The following is a 25,817-nucleotide window of genomic DNA, read 5'->3' on the forward strand; positions in this document are numbered from 1 at the left end:
TTAGGATAGCTCAAAAAAGTCAAAAGATATAGACCAAAAACAAATGTTCATTACAGAGGACATAAATCAACAGGCTGGTTCTAAGGAGGATATAAACGCATTCTGTCTGGTGGTTAATGTTAGAGTGCCTAGGTCGTCTACCCAGAGTTTTCTGTTTTGCATTATTATTGAACTTTGATTTGACATTATTTATCATTTCTAGTCTTTTGGTTTCTTTGTTAGTGTTCTGTGTTCTGGTTTCTGTCTGTGTTCCTTGGTTGCTCTGTCTCCCCTGTCTGCTGTATCCCCTTGTCAAGTCCATGTTAGGTTTAGGTTGACATCTTAAACAGGCATATATGTGAACAAAGAGTACCTGTCTGTGTGAGCTGTGTGTGTGTGTGTGTGTGGGTCAAAATATGACCCTGTGAACACCTCCTTAAAAGCTGGCGCCACGAGTCTCCTGGGAGAAGTCCTCCCTGCTGCAATCAACTAAGACTTGACACTGAACAGATATGGAATTTGTATGAGTTATGCCAGAACACAATAGGGAGTAAACGTCTCCCCATCTCATGGTACACAGAGTCTTAAAGACCTACTAAGGTTGAGACATTCTATCAATATGTAAACAATTATATAACTCTAAGCATATATGATTATATGTCTCTAAGTACAAATGACAATTCTGAAATCTCACTCCGACAGTCCATGTCTCTGTGTTGTGTTTCCTGTTTTACTTTGAAGTCCGTGTCTCAGGTTATTTTATCAGATTTTGCTTCCCTTGTCTCATTAGCCCTGATTTGCCCCAGCCGTGTTTCCCTCCTGTTTCCCATTCCCTGACTGCTCTCTCTGGCTGTATCCCAATTCAGGGTTTGCAGCCTTAAAGGCTGCATTTTAAGGCCGATTACGTCACAGCGACGCGACAAAGGCTGTCCCAATTCAAAGGCTGCTCTAAATGCGGCCCTCAAATGCGTCCTTCATTTCCCTGAATTTTAAGGATGTGGCAGTGTAGACTTCGTGGCCCAACATATCCCACAATTCATAGCGCGGCGGTGGGTGTGGATAATTTTGCCGCAGACGGCAGAAGCGGAGCGGCCGAAGTGTAAACTGTTAAAAGTAAGTACTGAATATTATGTCACTTATTTATGTGCAAATGTTTAATAATGAGGAACATTAAAACACTACTGTTGGCCACGCGTCAGCAAAGTTATCTGACATTACCGATGTTTGTACTTTCAGCGTTACTTGGTTTTAAAGCCTTTAGGATCGAAGGATCGAAGACCACTTCAGCAACAACAACTCACGACAGGTATGGCAGGGAGTTCAGCACTAACCAACTACAAACCTTGCAATACCACGTTGACTGAGGGTAACGCGGGCGCTATGGAGGAGCTGAACCACTTCTTCGCACGCTTTGAGGTGAAGGGACCAGAGGCAGCAGCAGCAAAAACATCAGACAGCAGCAGCAGCCCAAGCCTCATAGTGCAGGAATATGAGGTGAGGCGCACACTGAGGGCAGTGAACCCCAGGAAGGCCGCTGGACCAGATGGGGACTCATCAGAGACTTCCTCTCAGACCGTGTACAGAGAGTTAGAGTGGGCCTCATCTTTCCTCAGCCTTAACACCGGCTCTCCACAAGGCTGTGTACTGAGTGCCCTACTGTACACTCTGTACACACATGACTGTGTTAGTACCGACCCAGACAACGCAGTCATCAAGTTTGCAGATGATACCACCGTGGTGGGGCTCATCTCTGGGGGAGATGAGACGGTGTACAGAGCTGAAGTTCAGAGGCTGTCAGATTGGTGTGTAGACAACAACCTGGACCTCAATACCACCAAGACAAAAGAACTGGTAGTTGACTTCAGAAGGAGGAAGTCTGAGCTGCAGCCTGTCAGCATCAACGGGAGTGTGTGGAAAGGGTCTCCAGTTTCAAGTTTCTGGGTGCACATAGACACAGACCTCCAATGGAGCTCTAACACCTCTGCGGTTTTAAAGAAGGCCCAACAGCGTCTCCACTTTCTGAGAATCCTCAGAAAAACGGACCTGAAGAAGGAGCTGCTGACCGTCTTCTACCGCTGCTCCATTGAAAGTGTGCTGACATATTGCATCGGTGTATGGTTCTCCAGCTGCACCACAGCACACAGAAAGGCACTCCAGAGGGTCATCAATATGGCCCAAAAAATCATTGGACATCCTCTTCCTTCCCTGAAGGACCTGTACAGCACTCGCTGTCTCAAGAGGGCACGCAGCATCCTACGGGACGGTACACACCCAGGACACCGGGTGTTTAAGCTGCTGCCGTCTGGCAGGAGGTTCAGGCTGCTGAGGTCCCAAACAAATAGACTCAAGGACAGCTTTTACAACAGGGCAATAGCCCTAATCAATGCAAATAGCTGACCTGACTGGCTACCTACCTGGACTTTTTTTTGGGGGGTAACAACGGTAAAAACAGTAATAATAATAATATTTATATTTATAACAAGGTGCAATAATAATTAATGTGCAATAATAACAGTGTGCAATACAAATACACTTCTTCTTCTTTTTTATTACTAAGTTATTATACTGTGTTGTGTTGTTTGTGTTGCATTGTGATGTGTCGTATCGTGTCGTGTTGTGTTATATGTAGTGCCGACGTAGAACAGTTTTCCAATTTCATTGTACTATTGTACTATGTATGACTGTGCAATGACAATAAAGTGTTATCTTATCTTATCTTATCTTTAAAATATAATAATACAATAGCTGACCTTAATCTTACAGAGAATGTGATGATTTTATGGATAACTAAAGTCAGTCATATATCCACAAACACAACAAGCTGAAAGTCAGTGATGCTGCTCGGTTTGCACTGCACTGTTAATGTTAGCTATGTTATATTGCTGCCTCTGTTCGGTGGTGTCGAGCCAAACGGACTTTAACGTGTGTTTGAACGAGCTGACGGTTCACTCGTTAAGCTGAAAGAAAGATGCTTTAATCACAGGAGTCACACATGTGTCCACTGTACCATCTGGGAACTCTTCTTGTTTAGCACTCGTAATAACACAAACACTAAATCCTCCTTCTCTTGTGCTGTTTTGTAGCAGTGTATACACCTGAGACTGTCACCTGTCTGTCTGTCCTGCACTCTCTCTCTGTTTCTTTCTCTCTGATTGTGGAATAAAAGTATGAACATGTATTTATAAGTTACAATTGTGTTTGAATCCTGCACTCAGAAAAATTATGGTTCTTAAATGGTTCTTCAGATGTCTTCATGGTTCTTTAAAGAACCATCATACGTCAAAGAACCTTTTTATTTTGTCGATGGTTCTTCAGCTATTACAAATGGTTCTTTAAAGAACAAAAGGTTCTTCATCCTTAGCAATCTAAGTTTGATGGTGTAAAATGGCATAAATATTTATTCACTATAATGAGGCTGTGAATTAGTTTTGTGTTTTGTTTGTGTGCATGTGTGTGCAAAGGGGGAGGGCGGGTTACCTGGCAATTACCTTTTAAGAGCAGATGGTAGGAAACGGAATATTCAAATAAAAGTTAGAAATACTTGCTTAAAAATATACCGGTGGCAGGGTGGGGCCAAAGCCTAAAGACCCTACCCCCACACCCCTAACCCCGCAAACCCACTGATCACAAATAATGTGGTAATAGAATATGGAATTTATTATTAAGATGTTTATGAATATGGTGAGTTAACAAACAGTAGACACAATACACACATCCAAATACTGTACTTCAGTTTTAAATTTTAATAAAGTATTACTATTTTCTGCTTCAAGGTATTACTTTTGAGATTATTATATATATTAGAAAATATAGCATAATGATAATACTAGTTATTGTAAACTTTACAAACCACCCAGCAGTATGTAAAGTCAAATTATAAAATACTAATAAATAACAATTGCACAACAGAATCTCAGTGTAATGAACATACTTATGTGTTCATTACCGACACACTTAGTTTTGACAAAGCACACTGCTTAGGTAAATGATCTCAGTAGTTGTTTATCACTGAGCAATTTATGTGTTTCGAGCCAAATAAATGACAGTGAGAGAGAGAGAGAGAGGGTCAATCGTTGGGTTGCGCATGCGCAGACAGATTGCGCGACCGACGGGCCTTGAACTTTAAGGGAAAAAACACTTTCTCACGGACGGTGACAGCGAAATGGATAACAGTCTTGAGTACCTCCTGGTCTTTGAAGCTCTGGATTCTGGGACTGTTGGAAAAGGTAAAACGTTTTCATTAAAACCTTTTTACTGTTTTGTTTTTGTTACTCCTCATTGTAGCTTGCTGTTAATGCTGTGCTAACAATAACAGTTAGCTATGCTACGTACGTTAGCCGTTGACGTTAACGCAATTTAGTATCGGTATAAAGAACTGTTTTCCTAACAAAACCACTGTTATAATTAAGTGAAGGTGCTCCCAACTAATTGGCTTCTAAAATATGTGATTCTATTGCGTGCTGCGTACATAACGTAATGTCAGCTAGACTGATTAAAATTTATAATATTGTTAAAGTCACTAAAATGGCGCCTGAAGCCTGTTGTGATGTCAGCTCTGTGTCTGCTCTAGAAACTCTGAAATTCAGTAGATCTGAGCCGTACATTAAATACTCACATCAGCCTGTACTTTGCATTCTGTAAGAGCTGTATAAAACACAGCAATGCATAAGTGTTTTGAATGAATAGAAATGTGACACATTAGAAGATGTGTCTGTGACTGTTCCTGTGTAACTAATTTTTGGACTAGTTGACAAGTTATGCTCCGGCCATTTGATGTTACCAAGATATATGTCCATTTGTAATATAGTTAAATTTTCTTTGTACGTTTCATTTATCCACCATCGTACATTAAGCCAAGAAGAGGTCATTATACTAACAAGAGGTATCAATGCTGGGCCAAAGTTCAGCACGTGGTTAAAGTTTGTAATCCAGCCAGGGTGTAAATATCACTCAGCAGCCAGTCGCAGAGATGAAGCAGGTAGCATCAACACATAAATCTACTCTACCTAGCTTAAATCACAAGACTACCTCTGACCTAAAAAGCTGTAGATTTTCTTGTTTGCACAAAATAATTCAGATTCACACTAATTCTTTTCACAGCTCCAACAAAATGAGGAAGAGGAGGGAGAAAAACAATTAGATTGAATTACAATTGGATGGATGTCGAGGACAAGGAGGAGGAAGCTTAGGATGAGGAGGAAGAAAAGCAGCAGGAGCATCTTTAGGGATCTCTATGATGTCATTGAGGTTTGTTTCATTAATATTGTCCTCTCACAAAGAAAGATGACTTGTTTTAGTTCACCTACTTCCTGTGTTAAATAGTTATTTGCAAAACGTTGTGGAAAACCACAGAGCAGGCATGTACAGGGAGTGCAGAATTATTAGGCAAGTTGTATTTTTGAGGAATAATTTTATTATTGAACAACAACCATGTTCTCAATGAACCCAAAAGACTCATTAATATCAAAGCTGAATGTTTTTGGAAGTAGTTTTAGTTTGTTTTTAGTTTTAGCTATTTTGGGGGATATCTGTGTGTGCAGGTGACTATTACTGTGCATAATTATTAGGCAACTTAACAAAAACAAATATATACCCATTTCAGTTATTTATTTGTACCAGTGAAACCAATATAACATCTCCACATTCACAAATATACATTTCTGACATTCAAAAACAAAACAAAAACAAATCAGCGACCAATATAGCCACCTTTCTTTGCAAGGACACTCAAAAGCCTGCCATCCATGGATTCTGTCAGTGTTTTGATCTGTTCACCATCAACATTGCGTGCAGCAGCAACCACAGCCTCCCAGACACTGTTCAGAGAGGTGTACTGTTTTCCCTCCTTGTAAATCTAACATTTGATGATGGACCACAGGTTCTCAATGGGGTTCAGATCAGGTGAACAAGGAGGCCATGTCATTAGTTTTTCTTCTTTTATACCCTTTCTTGCCAGCCACGCTGTGGAGTACTTGGACGCGTGTGATGGAGCATTGTCCTGCATGAAAATCATGTTTTTCTTGAAGGATGCAGACTTCTTCCTGTACCACTGCTTGAAGAAGGTGTCTTCCAGAAACTGGCAGTAGGACTGGGAGTTGAGCTTGACTCCATCCTCAACCCGAAAAAGGCCCCACAAGCTCATCTTTGATGATACCAGCCCAAACCAGTACTCCATCTCCACCTTGCTGGCGTCTGAGTCGGACTGGAGCTCTCTGCCCTTTACCAATCCAGCCACGGGCCCATCCATCTGGCCCATCAAGACTCACTCTCATTTCATCAGTCCATAAAACCTTAGAAAAATCAGTCTTGAGATATTTCTTGGCCCAGTCTTGACGTTTCAGCTTGTGTGTCTTGTTCAGTGGTGGTCGTCTTTCAGCCTTTCTTACCTTGGCCATCTCTGAGTATTGCACACCTTGTGCTTTTGGGCACTCCAGTGATGTTGCAGCTCTGAAATATGGCCAAACTGGTGGCAAGTGGCATCTTGGCAGCTGCACGCTTGACTTTTCTCAGTTCATGGGCAGTTATTTTGCGCCTTGGTTTTTCCACACGCTTCTTGCGACCCTGTTGACTATTTTGAATGAAACGCTTGATTGTTCGATGATCACGCTTCAGAAGCTTTGCAATTTTAAGACTGCTGCATCCCTCTGCAAGATATCTCACTATTTTTGACTTTTCTGAGCCTGTCAAGTCCTTCTTTTGACCCATTTTGCCAAAGGAAAGGAAGTTGCCTAATAATTATGCACACCTGATATAGGGTGTTGATGTCATTAGACCACACCCTTCTCATTACAGAGATGCACATCACCTAATATGCTTAATTGGTAGTAGGCTTTCGAGCCTATACAGCTTGGAGTAAGACAACATGCATGAAGAGGATGATGTGGACAAAATATTCATTTGCCTAATAATTCTGCACTCCCTGTATAGTGCATCTGCAGGTAAATGAACATCAAATCTCTCAGACTAAAATCTGTATTATACTTTTAGTCTTAAGAACATATGTTGTATATTTATCACCCTTACGATAAAACCCATGTCAGCCATTGGTTTATGGACTTTGTATTTAGAAGCCTCAACATTTGCTTTATTGCTATTCCAATGTTTTTTGTGAGCCTTTTGGGACCATATTAGGACGAGGGATCAGAATCTGGAGTCGTGCACACTACTGTTTCATTTAGCGTGTATCCATAAGATTTGTACAGCAGATCCAAGTTGTGCCTTGAAAACAGGAAAGTCATCTGCATAGAGGAGAACTTTAATAGCAGGCTTGTACAAAGTGAGGCTTAGTGCTCACATTTGCTGCAAACTCTCGTTTTAATTCTGTTACCCTGTTTTGATGCAGAATTCACTTGAAATCAGGGAAGAACTGGACTTGTTTTTTATAATTTGTTCTTGTGAATTAATTGTGTATCGCATACATTTGATTTGACTTTCTGCGAGACAACAGTCATCCGCTGGCCAAAAAAGTTTTCCAAATACCTCCACATTATCAAGTCTGGATTTAGGAAAGAATAGCAAAAAAATCTGCACCTCCTGGTTCACATGCAATTTCTGTTTTTGTGTTCAGAGGCGGCGGCGAGAGGGGAGACCTCGGCTCATCCAGCTGGACAGCCTGACCAGGAGGAGTCTACATTAACTCGGCTCTTCCAGGGCACCCTGCAGACTCGGCTGCTGGCAACACTGGGATGACGTGAACGCCAAACAGGAGTCCATCACAGGTCTACTGCAGGTATGCGAGTCAGACCTTCTGAGGAGGGTTTCACTTTTCTCTCTTCTTTATAATTGACCCTTGTTTTCTCTCTCTCAGCTCCTTGTCTCAGAGTGGGAGGGATTTGAAGCACAAAGGGAGGAGCTTTTCGTTTGGTTGGCTGATATGGATGTCCACCTGAGTGAGGTTGACCAGCTGACAGGAAACACCTGTAAAAAACTGAAACAACTGCAGGTGTGGGGTTGTTTTGATATGACATATATTTGATATGACACATATGTCAGAGACATTATCCTAAACTGGACTAACAAAGAACCATGAGTCCAACTAGGGCTGCTCAATTAATCGAATTTTAATCTCGATTACGATCTGGGCTTTCAACGATCATTAAAAATGACTGAGCCGATTATTAGCACCTCCCTCGTGCTTTACTATCGCGCTGCTCCGTGTGGCAAATCGAGCGCACCTCTCTGCGATTCGAACACACGTCATAATAATTAAGAGGACCCGAGGAAGCTAAGCAGAAGTTATTTGGAGAGGATAATGGCTGCTGAAGAGAGAATGCCGCTGGTTGAAAGAGAGATAAAACAACTTCAGTGGTGTGGAAACATTATGGGTTCATGAGTCAGACGTGGATTAAGTAGACATAGTGTGTAAACTTTGCTACGGTGTCGTAGCTGCACCACAGAGCAACACTACAAATTTATTCAAACATTTGAAGACCGCTCACAAAGTGACATACGATCAAACAATGAAGGAGCAGCAACTTTAGTTGACATACCTCAATGTCAGTTTCATGCAATTGTGCATTGTGTGGCTACACAGCTTGCCTTGATGTTTGGTTATTTGTATGCATAAATATTATGCAGTATTTTGAAGTTCACTAAACATTAATGTTTACATTTTCATTTATTTTTTTTATATTGCAAACATTTGCACTGTTATCGGTATTTGCACACTATTTTATATTATTTTTGACAATCTTTAAAGCCATTATTCAATACATTGTTATTGTTAAATAAATATCGTCAAATAATCGAGATCTCAATTTCAGTGAAAATAATCGTGATTATCATTTTGCCATAATCGAGCAGCCCTAAGTCTAACATTAAACTTACCTTACATAATGTAAGGCTGAAGTTCCTTGATAATTTTATTCAAAAACTTGTTGTTGAAATATTTTTACTGAACATGCAAACATCTGCTGATGAAAATGTCTTGATTTATTGGTCTGTTATGAAGCTATTGCTATTTCTAATGTGTTTATCACTTTTTGATGTTTTATAAATTAAACAATCCATGTATTAATTGTTGTGTTATCTTTAGATATAGTATTCATATATATATATATATATTTATTTATTTATTTATAGTATAGTAAAAATGTTATTACTGTTTAAATGACTAATATGTGACATGTATTAGTAGTGATGTGGTGCCTTTTGTCTTTTGGTATACTGCTAAATGGCAATAAACCATTAATATATGTCTATGCTGTGCTCGTATTTATTTTACCCTACTTAAATTCAATTTATGATACATTTTATTTTGAAAGATTTAAATGGTTCTTTAAAGAACCATTTCAAAAAAGGTTCTTTAAAATGGTTTTATAAAGAACCATTTGAAGGAACTTTTAAAAATGGTTCTTTAAAGAACCATTTTTAAAAGGTTCTTTGAAAAACCATTAAAGGTGCCCCAAAGAACCATTTCTTGATGGTTCTTTGGGGCACCTTTAAAGGTTCTTCAATGAACCACTGAAAGAAATGGTTCTTCAAAGAACCATTGTTTGAAAGGTTCTTTGTGACACCAAAAAAGGTTCTTCTATGGCATCAGTCTAAAGAACCACTTTTGGTTCCAGTTGGCACCTTTATTTTTCTGAGTGTGCAGCTTATCACACATTTGATTTCCATGTGTGACAACTGCAAGTGTCCAGAGTGAGGACAGACTGAGGGACCCACTGCTGCACATCATCTGTGAGGCTTTGCACCCCTGATGATCCACCAGGACAAACTCAGCAGTGTGTGAGGAAGAGGAGGAGGAAGAGCCAGCAGCAGCTGACAGATGGAGAGAATAGTCAGACTGTTCCCTGTTTGTGAAGGACTGCTAGGAAAGTTTAAAATAACTAATTGTCTGTCCTGAATCAGTCTTATTAGGTAATGTTCAAATAATTTAATCTTTCCAGTGTTTTCAGTGTGAGAGAAAGTACTCAGGGCCTCCAGCTTTGTCCCCTGCTAAAGAGCCGCTAGGTTAGTGTTGAGGCTCAGTCGGGGGCTGCTTCAGCCTTCTGTCTCTGGATTTCCTTCGACTGCGTTGCCGCCACTGCCTTCTTCGTGGTCGGCCCCCTGAACTGTTGTGTTTCGGACTCCTGGGCTGTTCGCCTCCGGGTCGGCTTCCTGAACTGTTCCTGTACTGTTTCTTGGCTCCAGTTTCTTTCTTGAACTTTTGGTTTTGGAATCTCATGTTTTCTTTTGAGATCTTTTGGGGCTCCTGTTTTGTTTCTTTGGACATAAGATTCGAGATCTTGGCTTATGTCCACCACATTCCTGTTTGTTTCTCCTTTCTTACTAACAGTGTTGGGTAAGTTACTTTAAATTAGTAACTTAGTTACATTACTAGTTACTTCTCTAAAAAAGTAACTCAGTTACTTCAAGTTACTCGTTACTTTCAGAGTAACTAGTTACTAGGAAAGTAACTTTGGTTTTACTCAGAATTCTCTTGTTAATGTGTTGCTTCCGTAACTGGATACCCAGCAAGATTGCCAGTCTTCTAGCTTGCTTACTTGCCACAAGTGCACTGTGCCACCTACCAATAGAAAGGAAAAAATAATGTGCACATTTCCACGAGAGAAATCCCACGCCTGGACTGTCGTTGACCCGCCATGATTCTAGCCTGCTTTTACATCCAACACCAAAACTGCAGTCGTGGTGCTTTTGATTGTACTCAGAACTTGGAAATTCTGCCTTCTGAATAGGAAGATGTAGGTAACACCAGACTGCAGATGAGCTGCATACAGAGCTGGACTGGGACAAAACAATCGTCCCGGGCATTTTGACTAGAGACCGCCCACCATTATAGGAAAAATCATAAAGCCTTTGAATGAAAACAAACACTGTTGTGACAGTGATGTACACTGTTCTGATGGTATATATGTATCAATCTATCAATCGTTTGTTGTAAGACTCAGATAATTATTTTTTTTAAAGCGAGACATTTTAAATGAGAATAATAAAGAAAAGTATTTCCTTGTCCCCCTTTCCCTGTTAATGCCCTACCCGGCCCCCTGGCAACACTTTGCTAGACCCGCCCCTGCACAGTTACCAGCTGTCAGCTACATAGAAAAGGATCCTGGTGTTATTTGTCTCTCAGAAACAGTTCATAACTTCCTTCAACTCATTCATGTCACCTAAAAGGTAAACCTGTTTCTCCATCACCTGTTCAGCTCTGATGATTCAGTAAGGACATCTCCTGGTTTCATCTGCATGTGTCCCTCTCACCAGATAACCAAACCGATATCATGACCAGCAGCTTTACAGCTGTGGCTCCAGCAAACATCAGCTGATACTAGAAATTAATATTAAATAAATTCTAACAACAGCTGATCAAGCTTAAACGTGCTGCTGTTGTTTAACGCGACATCCACTGGTTTCCTCTTTCTGGCGCAAAGTGGGCGATAAATAAACAAGAGAGAAAAGCCGATCAGCTGATCATTGATCAGTTTCGTGATTGAAGTAGAAACGGAGAGAATGAGAGAAGAAGAGGCAGCTGTGCAGCTTCAGCTTTGTGTCTTTTTCATTGTAGCTGAAGTCCGGGACAAACTGTGTTCCTTTTCACCTCAATAAAAAGCAGTAATATTTTCTCTGAATACGAGACGATTCTGTTTTTAGGGGACGGTTGGCAACTCTAATAATTAACCGTATGAACAAAATAAAGTTCAACATCAGTAACATAGCACCCACACAGCTGTATAGAAACTCCGTCATGCTAGCTAGCACGCAGTACGAAAATGTCAGCATACCGAAAATAAACTCCACCTAAACTTGGTTTATATCTGACTCCGATAGACTGCAGGTCATAACTTCTTACCTGAAGTTCAGTTCACCTGACACGCGGACCGGCGGCCGCTTCGGGTCTCTCCTCTTGCCTCCCTTTCCTTCATCCACCTGCTGGCCTCCACCACTTGCTAATGTTATTGAATCTGTGGAAGCTCGCGATATCCACCACCACGAAGTAACGAGCCTATCTAAATCCCAGTAACGAGTAACGCGTTCCTGGTTTTGGCATAATAACTAGTTACCGTGCTCGTTACTACCACAATAATAACGTAGTTACTGTAACGCGTTACTTAATAACGCGTTAGTCCCAACACTGCTTACTAATAAAACTCACTCGCATCAAAAGTTGCATCTTGGAGCCTATTCTCCTTCTCCACACATCTGCCACACCAGACGTGACATTGGGAAAGTGTTTTCCTGCTTGGAATTGGATACATTGGATTGGATGCAGTGAATCCTATTTTATTTATAAAGCACTTTAAAATACCCAGCACAGGAACAAAGTGCTGTACAGAAAATAAGTTAAAACAATAGAATAACAGAAAACAGCAAAAATAAATAAATAAAACACATAATACATAAAATTAAAACAGCCCTATATTAAAACAAAAACAAGATAAAACAGCATCGAATCACCTAAAAACAACTGAAATAAAAATAAAAACCAACATCTCACGTGGTGTCAAAGGTCAGGGTAAAGAGGTGGGTTTTCAAGAGTGACTTAAAAACAGATAAAGAACTGGCCTGTCTAATCTCTAAAGGAAGCTCGTTCCACAGTTTTGGAGCTGCTACAGCAAAAGCACCATCTCCTCTAAGTTTACGCCCAGTCCTGGGTACATTCAGGAGCAGCTGATCCGCTGACCTGAGAGAGCGGGTGGGTGTATAAGGCTGTAGCTGTCATGAACCGGCTGTGTGGAGGCAGATGAGGACCCAAATGCAAAACTCACAGAGACTGAAGTGGAACTCAAAAATGCTGCTTTAATGCAGGACTGACAAAGTAACAAAACTAAACTGGGAGAACTAAGCTGAGGACCGAGGGAACACAGGGAGGCACACAGGTTCGGGAGGAGACATTGACGTGTTGACGACACTGAACTGAGAGAGACATGCACATAAATACACAGAGGGTTAACGAGGGAAGTGGGGACACACGGGAACACAGCTGACACAGATAATCGTAACAAGACATGGCAGGAGAAACGCGACACTGACGGGAGACTGTCAAAGTAAAACAGGAAGTACAGAGGTGCAGACAGGAGGAGAGAGACAGGAGAGCACGTGGAAAGCACAGGCGTAGCGGGCTGGGGAGACATGGAATGAAACACAAGGAGGGGAAACGAGGGCTCACAGATACACAGAGGAGCACACAGGGGTAACCAAAATAAGGGACATCTTAACAGAACCTAGGAACCACAGCATGATGAAAGAACACAGTACAAAACACATGAAAACTAAGAATACTGGGCCAACGTGGCCCAGGACCATGACATCACCCCTCAAGGGCTGGCTCCCGACAGCCCAAACCCAAGAACCAAAAGACAAGAAAAACAGAAAACAACCCACCCAGGGTGGGAGGCGGGGACCAGGACGGAGGAACGAAACCAAACAAAAGACAAGGAGCACGAGACCAAAACTGAGTCCACAAACACACAAAAACAGTTCAAAACAGGGAAGCGGTGTCCATAGAGAACAGGAGGTTGACCCGGGGGGCGACAGCACAAAAGTTCAGTTCGGCTGTTCCGGGGGCCGGCCACGTGAAAAGTGGCAGTGGCGGCAGAACAGATCCGGAGGCCGGCCGCGTGGAAGACGGCGGCGGCTACAGAGCGGGTCCGGAGGCCGACCGCGTGGAAGACGGCGGCGGCTGCAGAGCGGGTCCGGAGGCCGACCGCGTGGAAGACGGCGGCGGCTGCAGAGCGGGTCCGAGGCCGACCCGCGTGGAAGACGGCGGCGGCTGCAGAGCGGGTCCGGAGGCCGACCGCGTGGAAGACGGCGGCGGCTGCAGAGCGGGTCCGGAGGCCGACCGCGTGGAAGACGGCGGCTCTCAAGCGTCGGGCGTACCGGTCGAGGCTTGGTGGGCACAGGACCAGACGAGGTGGGACCAGGCGACGGCGTAGGCGGAGCAGAAGCGGAAGCTGGAGCCGGACCAGGCGGAGCAGAAGCAGATGCCGGACCTGGAGCCGGACCAGGCGGAGCAGAAGCAGATGCCGGACCTGGAGCTGGACCAGGCGGAGCAGAAGCAGATGCCGGACCTGGAGCTGGACCAGGCGGAGCAGAAGCAGATGCCGGACCTGGAGCTGGACCAGGCGGAGCAGAAGCAGATGCCGGACCAGGCGACGGTGAAGCTGATGCAGATGCCGGACCAGGCGACGGTGAAGCTGATGCAGATGCCGGACCAGGCGACGGTGAAGCTGATGCAGATGCCGGACCAGGCGACGGTGAAGCTGATGCAGATGCCGGACCAGGCGACGGTGGAGCAGAAGCAGATGCAGAGGCCGGACCAGGCGACGGCGATGCAGATGCAGAGGCCGGACCAGGCGACGGCGATGCAGATGCAGAGGCCGGACCAGGCGACGGTGTCTTGGACCCTCCAGTAGAGACGAGGAGGTGCTGGAGAGGTTCTCCTGAACCCCCAGCGGAGACGAGGAGGTGCTGGCCGGGCTGACCAGAGCCACCAGCGGAGACGAGGGACGGCTGGAGAGGTTCTCCTGAACCCCCAGCGGAGACGAGGAGCGGCTGGCCGGGCTGATCAGAGCCGCCAGCGGAGACGAGGGACGGCAGGAGTGGTTCTCCTGAACCCCCAGCGGAGACGAGGAGCGGCTGGAGAGGTTCTCCTGAACCCCCAGCGGAGACGAGGCGGTGCTGGCCGGGCTGATCAGAGCCGCCAGCGGAGGCGAGGGACGGCTGGAGAGGTTCGCCTGAACCCCAGCGGAGGCGAGGAGGTGCTGGCGGGCTGATCAGAGCCGCCAGCGGAGACGAGGGACGGCTGGAGAGGTTCTCCTGAACCCCCAGCGGAGACGAGGAGGTGCTGGCCGGGCTGATCAGAGCCGCCAGCGGAGACGAGGGATGGCTGGAGCAGTTCACCTGAACCCCCAGCGGAGACCAGGGATGGCTGGAGCGGTTCTCCTGAACCGCCAGCGAGAAGAGATGCAGAGCCAGCAGGTGCGGAGACCTCTGGCTCAGCGGACGCTAACTGTAGCTGCACAGGGCACGCAGTCGGCTTGGGATGCAACGGCTGGGGCTGTGCAGTGCAAACAGTCTGTCCAAGCTTTGTCAGCACCACGCAGTCCTCAGCTGGCTGAGTGGGCTCACAAGAGCTTCTAGCAGAGGGTGGCAGAAACTGAACGGGTTTTAGAGCTACTAACTGAGCTGGTGACAGAGTTAATGACTGAGCTGATAACTGAACAGGCAATGGAGCAAGAAACTGAGGTGGCAACAGAGCGAATGACTGAACAGATAATGGAGCTGATAACTGTGCAAGAGACTGAGCTGGTGACAAAACAGGAAACTGTGCTACTAACTGAGCTAATGACTGCGCTATGGACAAAAGTGCAAGTTGTAGTGGTGGTTGTAACAATGGCTGTAATGTTGGTGGATCAGCAGGTAGTTGAACTGGTGACTGAGCAGGTGTCTGACTCCTGGCTGCTCTCCTCCGGGGAACAGGAACGGGTGCAGGGCCTGGCCGAACACCAGCCATCCCACCGAGGAACAGATACGGGTGCAGGGACGAACTGGGCTCTTGCAGCCTTAACCCTGGGAGCAGGCGTGAGGTGCAGGACCTAGCTGGACCTCTGCTGCTCCCACCGAGGAACTGAGACGGGTGCAGGAGTCGGCAGGGTCACAGCTGCCCTCACCCGGGAGCGGAACAGGTGCTGGCAATGGCTGGGTGTCCATCAACCCCACCCGAGGAGCAGGTACGGGTGCCGGGATGAATGGAGCCTCTGCCAGGCTGGAGACAGAAGCAGGGACCAGCTGGGCCTCAGCCACCCTCACCCGAGGAACTGATACGGGTGCAAGGGGAAGCCGGGCCCGAGCTGCCCTGGGTATAGGAACTGGAGGTGGAGAGCGAAGCACAGAAACAGTAACAGTCACTGGGTAAACTAGGTTAATGGTGCCAAACACAGTTTCAGCAAACCACGACTTATGGTGGGCTGGTTCAAGCAACTCTGCTGTACTTAAGTTGTCCATGTCATAATTAGCAGTCTTAGGAAGAGTGAGTGTAGGAGCAGTCACAGGCACTGGGGACTTCACACAAGTAGTGTCTGGATAACCTGGGTGTGAAGCAACACTACACACAGTTGTACGGGATGTAGCCCGAGACGTAGTACACACAGAGTCCATGAAACTTGGCCGAAAAGCATGGCGCACAGAGTTAAACTGACACGACCGGGGAACAGAAAAGTTAACCTGTGCAACGAGCTCTGCAGTGCTCAAACCAAATTCATTTGCCAGTGTATGTATAGCAGACAAAACCTTACGGCTCTTAACCTTAGCAGGCATGGAATACACAGTTTCAAGGAGTCCACAAGGAAAAACAGAAACAGTCTCATGCTTAGCAGGCACGGGAGAAGGCGAGGTTACACAGGTAGTATCCGAGTTAGCACTTTCGAGTTGTGGCACAGGAAAAACCAGAGCCTGAGAAACTGACGGAGCAACTCTGGGAGTCACAGATACAAGAGCTGGTTTAAAGATTAAACTGTTCATAGCAGAGGAATGGCTAATAGTCTGTGTCACCTGGCTCAGGCAGAACGCTAGGAGTACACGGTAAATTGGCTTGCTCAGCAACACAGGCCTCATTCACAGTAACTCTTTGAGGAGCTGAGAGAGCAGTGGCTGGTTGAGAAGTTGGCTGAGCAATATCAGAAATGTCTAAAGACAAAACGGGCTGGAACATGAAACAGTCATTTGAAGGAGCATCACCTATAGAACGCTCAGTCTCGGATGGTTTGTGCTCCACAGCATGCACTGTTACATCTAGAGCTGATGGTGGTGTGTGGCTGAGCTCAGACTGGGAAACCTCAAAACATACAGGCTGATTAAAACAGTTCTGCGGGGCTACAATGCTGGTAGCAGTATGTAGGTGAGTCTGGTGTAGGATAACAGTCCTTGGTTCAGCTAACTCCACAGGTAAAACATTCATACTGGCTAACTCAGAGGAAACACTGCGAGCATTGCAAGAATCTGATGGCTCAGGAACACAAAGGTCACTGGTTAGGACAGCCGGTGAATAACTCGGCACGGAGGTGTCACTCGGAATAACGTCTTTAGAGTCCAAACACAGAGTGGCGGAGTTATCCGATTCAGGCAACACAATGGCGGGCAAAACAGAGTTACTCACAGTGGTGGATAAGTCCTGAAGTCCGGGATCAGAAAACTTGGGCTGAGTGAGTGACGACAGTCACTCTCACCCACGGGTGAAGCCAGCTCAGCTGTACTTTTGGGCGACGGCGGCGTGAGCGCGTTTTCGTCGAGAAGAGGGAGGAGACGAGCCGGGCCGCGAATCCTCCAGCGGACCGGGCTGAACATCCTCCGACTCTTCATACTGGAGAGGCAGCTCCGGGCGGATACGTATGGTGGAGACGAGGAAGTCCTGGATGTGGGGGTGTAGCGCGCCGAATAGCCATGGGAGTCCGGACACCATCCTCTGTAAACGGATGGCTACGGTCTCCCGATATTCTTCCGCTGGCAGCGCTGCCCACTCCTGGCAGTGGTACTCCACCGTGTAGATTAAATCCTCACGGAGCTCAGCGGAGGGATTGTGAGCTGCTGGGTCCATGTCGTGGTCGCTTCGTACTGTCATGAACCGGCTGTGTGGAGGCAGATGAGGACCCAAATGCAAAACTCACAGAGACTGAAGTGGAACTCAAAAATGCTGCTTTAATGCAGGACTGACAAAGTAACAAAACTAAACTGGGAGAACTAAGCTGAGGACCGAGGGAACACAGGGAGGCACACAGGTTCGGGAGGAGACATTGACGAAGCGACACTGAACTGAGAGAGACATGCACATAAATACACAGAGGGTTAACGAGGGAAGTGGGGACACACGGGGAACACAGCTGACACAGATAATCGTAACAAGACATGGCAGGAGAAACGCGACACTGACGGGAGACTGTCAAAGTAAAACAGGAAGTACAGAGGTGCAGACAGGAGGAGAGAGAGACAGGAGAGCACGGGGAAAGCACAGGCGTAGCGGGCTGGGGAGACATGGAATGAAACACAAGGAGGGGAAACGAGGGCTCACAGATACACAGAGGAGCACACAGGGGGTAACCAAAATAAGGGACATCTTAACAGAACCTAGGAACCACAGCATGATGAAAGAACACAGTACAAAACACATGAAAACTAAGAATACTGGGCCAACGTGGCCCAGGACCATGACAGTAGCAGCTCAGAGAGATATGATGGGGCTAGGCCGTGGAGAGCTTTAAAAGCAAATAGAAGAATTTTAAAATGAATCCTAAAAGAAATGAGCAGCCAGTGAAGTGAAGCTAAAACAGGGGAAATGTGCTCAAACCACATGTATCGCCGTGGCTGTTTGTGTCATATTTTAATATGAGAATCGATTCTAGAATAAGAATAGGAATAAGAGTACATCATCGGCATAGCATAAGCACCTTGAGGCGAAAGCGCCTTGAGGCGACTTTTGTTGTGATTTGGTGCTATATAAATAAAATTGAATTGAATTGGTATTTTATGTTCCACATCCTTTATTGTAACACCTGCAATTTTTCTGTTCTGCCTTATATATTGGTCTAGTGGCTCCAGAAATGTAGCAAAGACAAGAGGAGACCAGGCACAGCCTTGTCTTACTCCCCTCTCCAATGTTAGAGGTTGAGTTAGGTAACCATTATCGGAAATCGGAAAGGGTTTTATTGCCAAATGTTGAGCTGGTTTACAACATTAGGAAATTGCTGCAGTACTTAGTGCAAACGTACTGTCAGATTAATCCTAAGCCTTGCAGTCGGGTTATCATATAATGCCTTTACATTTTTTATTACCGGCTCATTCAAACCATGCAAAACTCTATATAGGTATTGTCAACAAACAGTCAAAAGCCTTTTCAGCATCAAGACTTAGGATCACAGCCTGCTCTGTATGTTGTTGTATATAGTTCATTATGTGTAAGGTGCGTCTTGTGTTATCTTGGGTTTGACCTTTATGTATAAAGCCAGCTTGATCATTATGTATGAGGTTAGGGAGTATTCTTTCCATTCGTTTTGCTATTATAGATGTATAGATACGGTAATCTATGTTAAGTATGGAAATCGGCCGTATGACCCACATTCTTTCTTATCTTTGGCCTCCTTTGGAATGAGAGAGATAATTGCTTCTTCCAGGTGGGTGGGATTTGTGCCTTTTCAAGTGCCCAATTGCACATTTTTCTCAATGTATGAATAAAATCCTCTTTGAATGCTTTATAAAATTCGGAACTGAACCCATCACTTCCTGGTGATTTATTAGCTTGCAGGTTTCTTATGGCATTTTCTAATTCATTTACTGTTATTTCAGAGGCTGGTTATTTATTCTGGTCTTCACTCATGACAGGTAATTTGAGCGTTTCAAGAAATGTGTCCATTTGATCAATTCCGACATCCGTAGTTTGAGAAAAGAGTTGTTTATAAAAGGTTTCAAAGACAGACAGATCTTGTCCTGCTTACTTTTGTGGGATTATAACATTACCTTATGCCATGTTATACCCCTAATTAAAGATTGTGAAACTATTATGTAGTTTTAGTTTGCATTATTCTCCTGAATTAGAAGAAGGTGATAACTATTACATTTGTTAAACTGATTTGCATTACATTGGACTGCTGATTTATTGTGAATGAACGATATTGTTTTATGATGCATTATACGGCTGAGTTATAAGAAATACTGTTTTCAGAGAGTCATGACCTTATTTGTCTGATTAGAAGAGAGCAGAATATACTGGAGAGGTTTTCTGTCCCATCTCAGCAGGAGCAGATAAACAGGGAGCCAAGGTCATAGCTTAGGCGCCGTGTGAGAGAAAGAATGTGAATGTTTAGGCTTTTATGACTAGGTGGGGGCCACTAGAGGCTATAAGAGTTTGAGCAGTGCTCCACCATTTTGAGATCTTATGCTGTCTGCGTACAGTGTTCATCTCCCACGCATGTGTTCATTAAAAATCATTGTTTGACCGACTCTCCTGGACCAATTGTTGTTTTTGTGCTCTCGCTCAATATTTGAGCCCGTAACACTTTCTATTTTGTTTTTCTGGAGATCTCCTACTTTGTATATTGTATTGTCTGCTTGTCGTTTCTTAAGTTTCCACACCAATAGTTTTGTAAATTTTGAGCCATTTTCATAATATCTCTGTCTAGAAAATAGCATCTTCTTTTCAATTTCCTGAGTGTACATTAAGTTCATTTCATTTCTTAGTCTTTTTTAATTTGTTCTAGTGTAGACGGAGTTTAGTTTTGTGCATGGCTGCTTTCTAGCTGCCTCAGCTGTTTTTGAGAGTCCTGTAGTTTTTCCTGGTAATTTTTTTTCCTGCTGCAATGATTCTTCCTCTTAATACTGCCTTTGCTGCATCCCACAAAATCAGTGGTGACACCTCTCCATTATCATTTTCTTTCATGTACATTTGAATTCCATTGCTCATTTCTTTCCTAAAATTAGCATCATTAAGTAGGCTGGGGTTAAATCTCCATATTTGTATCTCTTTTGTTTCCCTCTAAGTCAACTACAATATGCATTGGGGCATGATCGCTAAGATCTACTGTTCCAATATCTGAGTCGATCAGTTTTGATCTGTCCCTGCTATATGCAACCAAATAGTCTATTCTAGTATATGATGAGTGATGTGAGGAATAATGGGTATATCTCTTTTCATAAGGGAACATTTCCCTCCATACATCAATCAAACCCATGTCCTTCATCAACTCTTTCACTTTTTTACCAATTGTTTTTTTTTTTTAATGGAGCCTGTTTGTTTTGATATATCAAGTTTTGGGTTTAAATGTATATTCAGATCACCTCCACAGACCAGGAATCCTTTAGACTGGCTAATCATCAACTCTATTATCTTCTTGTAAAAAGAGAAAGTACTATGAGGTGAAATATATATACGCTAATCAAAGTGAAATCAGATCCTTCTATCTTTCCTCTGACCTAAATGTATCTACCCTCCACATCTTTTTCTTCATACATTTTTTGAAAAGAAACCCTTTAAGATATCAAAATTGCAACCCGCCTCTTATGTTTTGATGTATGTGATGAGAAAAACACCTTAGTGAAACCCATCCTTTGCAGTTTTTTATGTTCTATGTCGTCTAGATTTGTCTCTTGTAAATATACAATATTAGCCTTCTCTTTTTTCATCTTAGATAAAATCTTGAAGTGTTTGATAGGGTTCAGTATTCCATTCATTCTGCTACATTCAGCCTCTCTGGAAACAGTGCCCTGATAAATAAAAGAAAGTAACTTTGTAGAATGAACCAAGAACTCTTTTGGAGAACATATATTTGCCAAAATGGTTTCCAAAATAGGGATGTTTATAAACAGTCCCTTTAGCTTGCCAGATGAAAAGTCTGTGGAGGTAGGTCCCCTCTGTACCTTTGCAGAGGAAGGGCCCTCTATTGTGTTTTAGTCCATTGAAAACAATTGTTCATGCCAATAACGAAAGAAAATGTCCTCCATGATAAGGTTTTGTCTACTCAGAAAGGGAGCAAAGAGAAAGACATTTTGATCATCTCATAATACTTTAAATAGTCCCATACCTTTTGCCTGTAACGTCCTTTTCTGTTATTATTTTTGTTCTTACTGAGGAGATTTCCTTCTGTAGACTCTCCTGGCTCTCCCCTCCTGGTCAGTCACCTGGTCAGTTTTTTCATCGCGTCGGGCTTGAGCTTTAAATACGTGTTTCATCACCCGCTCCAGTATTTGAACGCTGGTTTCAGCTGCTTCAATGCGGTTTTCCACCTCTCTGATTCTCCTGTTAGTCTCATGAATTTCACCTTTTATGTCGTCCAGCTGAGTGTTGTTCTCCTTTCGGAATTCTTGAATTTCTTGCAGGATTATCTCCATAATTACCCTAGTGGGTTCGCTGGATGTCTGCCTCATGTTGTCTTTAGCATTGCCACCTCCTAGCAGGCCGTGGGTCGTCAGCCAAACCCATCTGTTCTCTGATTAGATAGTTAAATTTGTGATTGACATGACATTGACCAATCAGCTGAAATGAAGAAAAATTTGGTCAAAATTTGTACTTGTAAGTTGAAACTTGAGTGCAGAGTTTCACACGTGTTTATTTGCTTTGTATCTGTAACCAGACCCTAACAAAAATAACTTGTAACTTGTGTGAATATTTTTACACACACAAATCGTTTTTACGTACACACACTCCTCTACACACACACACACACACACACAGAGGAAAGAAATAAAGAGCAAAAGGTGGAGAGAAAGATAAAATGGTAGCTTGGCACATGAGGACAAGAAGACCACAACAGCTTCTGTTCCACTGCTGTACATATACTGTACTTATTGATGAAAACTTCCCACAGGACCTTCAGTCATTACTAAGAGGATGTTTATGTCCATCCTTTAATACTTATGGATGAGGTAACATCCAGGCAGCAGTCACATGCAAGTTCGTGCCTTACTTGCATAAGGTGATCTCTGCACATCCAGAATATGCTCACCTCATGGACCTGAAACCTTCCTGTCCATAATGCACTCCAAGGCACATGATCTCACATGTGAGGTAAACCTAAGCAGCTCCTTAGACTACCATGAGCTGGATGATGGAGGCAACCTTCCAATTACAAGACGAACTGCCAACTCTTGAGCCACGATAATGTTCATAAATCCACTACACTTTTTGTCAATGTATGTTTTTCTGTTCTCATTCCTGGAGCTACTAAAAAGCAGAGGTGGCAAAAGTGCAGACATTCTGTATTTAAGTAGAAGTACAAACACTCGTGTTACTCAACTAAGAGTAAAAAAGTTCAGGCTCTGAAATAAAGCTTCTGTGTTAGTTCAATAAGAAAGATCTATGGTCTCACATCTGTCCGCTCCCAGGTGCTGCCGGCTGAATCTAAGCTTTATCACTTCCACTGTCAAGCTGTTTGTGTCATCACTGGTCTGGTCCAATCACATTCTCCCGGCCTTCTCCAGGCCAATCACCATTCATGCTGCGTACTTTAAATCTCACTGTGCATCTGTCATTCTCCTTCATAGACGCCTTTGTGCAAAGCACCTCCTCCCCAGTTCCACCTCTCATCACTCAAGCTTCATTCAAGTCACCTTCATCTCCATAAAAAGCCTGTATTGAAAACAGTACAGCACTTAGGGTCCAGCATAGCAGTGATATCAGTTTTACAGCAGGAGCAGTTTGGAGTCCAGTCTTCTTCAGCTGATTCAAGAAATCTGCAAACGTCATGTTTGTCACATTTGTACACAAAACTGAGGTTGTCGTGTAAATTATCAGCTAATCTAAATGTGCATTTTTATGTGTTTCTAACGAACGAATGGCCTGTAACTAAACAGAGAAACAGTTTAATACAGAAAAAGTCATTTTAATACAATATTATGCAAAGTTTTTCTAAAATTATATAACTCAATGAAGGACACAGTTCTATGTAAAAATGATCTATGACACAATGCACTTTATGATAAAGGCTTCATTCAGCCTAAAAACATGTCAGAATGTAAAACATGTGGACAAACTGAGCTGAGGTGCTTTAACCTCCTCTACATCCCTGTTAGCAGGATGAAGGCGCCCTCTTGTGTTGTGCATCACTTTCAGATTTTCACTTGTTCACCTGCAGGAAGACAAAACTTCACTGAGCCTTCAGCAGCTTCAACATCATCAGTAAAGATTTAAATATGTGTAATATCACACTGTGTCAGTTTGTTCACAGGAGTCACAACCTGTAACACTGATGCTGCATTCAAGGACCATTACAAACATCTGGAAGGACTTAAGAACATCAAGAAAATGTGACTTTTTCAGATCTACCATTTATCAGCTCAAACATCAAAAGACATGAATGCTTTAAAAGCATCAACATCAGCTCTTCTCTGACAGCATGGTGGGAGTTTCTAAAAATGACAGCGTCCTCATTAATCCCATGCAAACGTACACCTATCTGGAATAACCCTGACATATTACAAAACAATAATATGATTAATTTTCCAGAATGGAGTTGTAAAGGAATTAAATACTTAGAACATATATTAGAGGGAACAGAATTTATTCCATTTGACAGACTAGTTACACAATATGGGATCAACAAGAAAAGATTTTTAGAATATCAACAAATTAAATCCATAGTAAAAAGAGATTTAACCTCAGTCAAGCTGAATTACAAACACCACCAAGTGCGGTACAATTTCTTACTCTTAAATCCCCAAAATTATTATCTAAAATATACAGAACACTTTCTAAAATAGATGAATCAATATCCCTTCCTATTGCAAAGTGGGAAGCAGATTTATCAGTAAGCTTAGACCAAAACTTCTGGTCTCAGGTATGCTTAAAAACCCTTTAAACTGATTAAAAATCCCAGTCTGCAATTAATACAATACAAAATACTACATAGAGTGCACTATACTGGTCATCGGATGTTCAAGATGGGCTTTACATCTTCCAACAACTGCTCACACTGTCAAGGCAATACACCAGACAATTACATCCACGCCCTTTGGTTCTGTCCACCAGTGCAGAAGTTTTGGCGTGAGATATGTGAAGACTTATCAAAGTGTCTGAAATGTAACATTCCAACCTCCCTTTAGTATGCTTGCTGAGCAACTTGGATGAGGTCACTGCAGAAATAAACACAGCACACATTGTTTTTACAGCCCTATGCATTGCCAAGAAAACGGTCCTCCTTAACTGGAAAAATAAAAATAATCTTAATTCTAATCAATATAAAAACCATCTAATAGATCACATTAGTCTTGATACAGCCTCTGCCACCACATTTGATCAATCCCTTTGGGCTCCTTTGATCGGCTTCATGACCCTAGTGGGGTGGGGGGTCATGGTTTGGTCCTGCCTTCGCTATTGTGGTTGATGTGGAGGTTGGGATGGGCTTAGGCGCCAGGAGAACCCCTAGAGACGTTAGCCCTGGAGGGCTCAACCCGGGGTTGTGGTCATAACCTGGTGAGTGGCTTTGGTCGCTCTTAGAGGGTGTTCTCCTCGTGGCTGCGCAGCAGCGGGGCTGGGGATGGTCTGTACTGGCGGACGAGGTTACTGGCCTGAGTAACCTGGCTGCCCCTGAGTGGATCCGGGGCAGGCGGGGGCTTGGGGTTCGGGGGTGCTTCGTCTCCGTGATGGGGCTCTGGCTGGGCCTTAGGGGCTTTCGGTCCTCGCCGGTGTGTCGCCGAGGTTGTGGGCGGGTGGGTGCACGGGGCTCAGCCCTGGCGCAGGGGCCTCTGGTGCATCGGCCTAACTGGGGGCTCTTCAACTGGCAGGAGGTTGTTCCATCCTTGCAGAAGTCCACTCTGCAGGTGGGGGAGAGACACAGGAGAGGTGGAGAATAAACCTAACCTGGGTGTCTGTTGTCTTGTGTAGTCTGGAGATGATTGAATGTTGGGGTGGGTATAGTTCCCTCTGCGGTGGGGTGGGCTTCCCCAGGTCCTGTGGGGCTTAGCGGTGCTGCTGCCATAGGCCCCGGTATGGATGGGCCTGGGCTCCCTTGCCTTGGTGGGTACTAGAGGACGGGGTGCCTACTGGGGTCAGCCGGGAGTTGGCCCTAAGGAGGGCATCTTGCCCCTCCCTTCTTTCCTCCCCATCCCCGGCTGCCTCCCTCTTCCCGCTCCACCACACCCACCCACACAGGTAGGGCCTTGGGGTGCGGGTGTGTCACCAGGGTGCAGGGGAGGCATTCCCCCTCTGTCCCCTTCTGGCCACCTGTGCCTCAATTTTATTTCACAACTTAGACATCCACATTATTCACACTCTCATAACACACACACACATATATATATAGGGCCTTGAGGGTGACCACGTTAACGGCGCCCAGAGGACGGTCTGTGTATTCAACCCTACCTCTGGCGCCGGTGCCCACCTCTCAATTTTAAATCCATGTAGACATTGAGGGTTCTCG

General features: G+C 44.2%; 1 long non-coding RNA gene across 1 annotated transcript; it reads left to right on the forward strand.

The window, feature by feature from the left end:
- The first annotated feature begins 4,154 nt into the window (after positions 1–4,154).
- On the forward strand, positions 4,155–8,220 carry LOC120436838. The gene is made up of 4 exons (XR_005610622.1): positions 4,155–4,205; positions 5,080–5,226; positions 7,547–7,708; positions 7,787–8,220. It is a non-coding gene; the product is annotated as an uncharacterized LOC120436838 (long non-coding RNA).
- The last annotated feature ends 17,597 nt before the right edge of the window (positions 8,221–25,817 follow it).

Source organism: Oreochromis aureus, unplaced genomic scaffold (assembly GCF_013358895.1).
Source record: "Oreochromis aureus strain Israel breed Guangdong unplaced genomic scaffold, ZZ_aureus HiC_scaffold_245, whole genome shotgun sequence".
NCBI classification, from domain to species: Eukaryota; Metazoa; Chordata; class Actinopteri; order Cichliformes; family Cichlidae; genus Oreochromis; species Oreochromis aureus.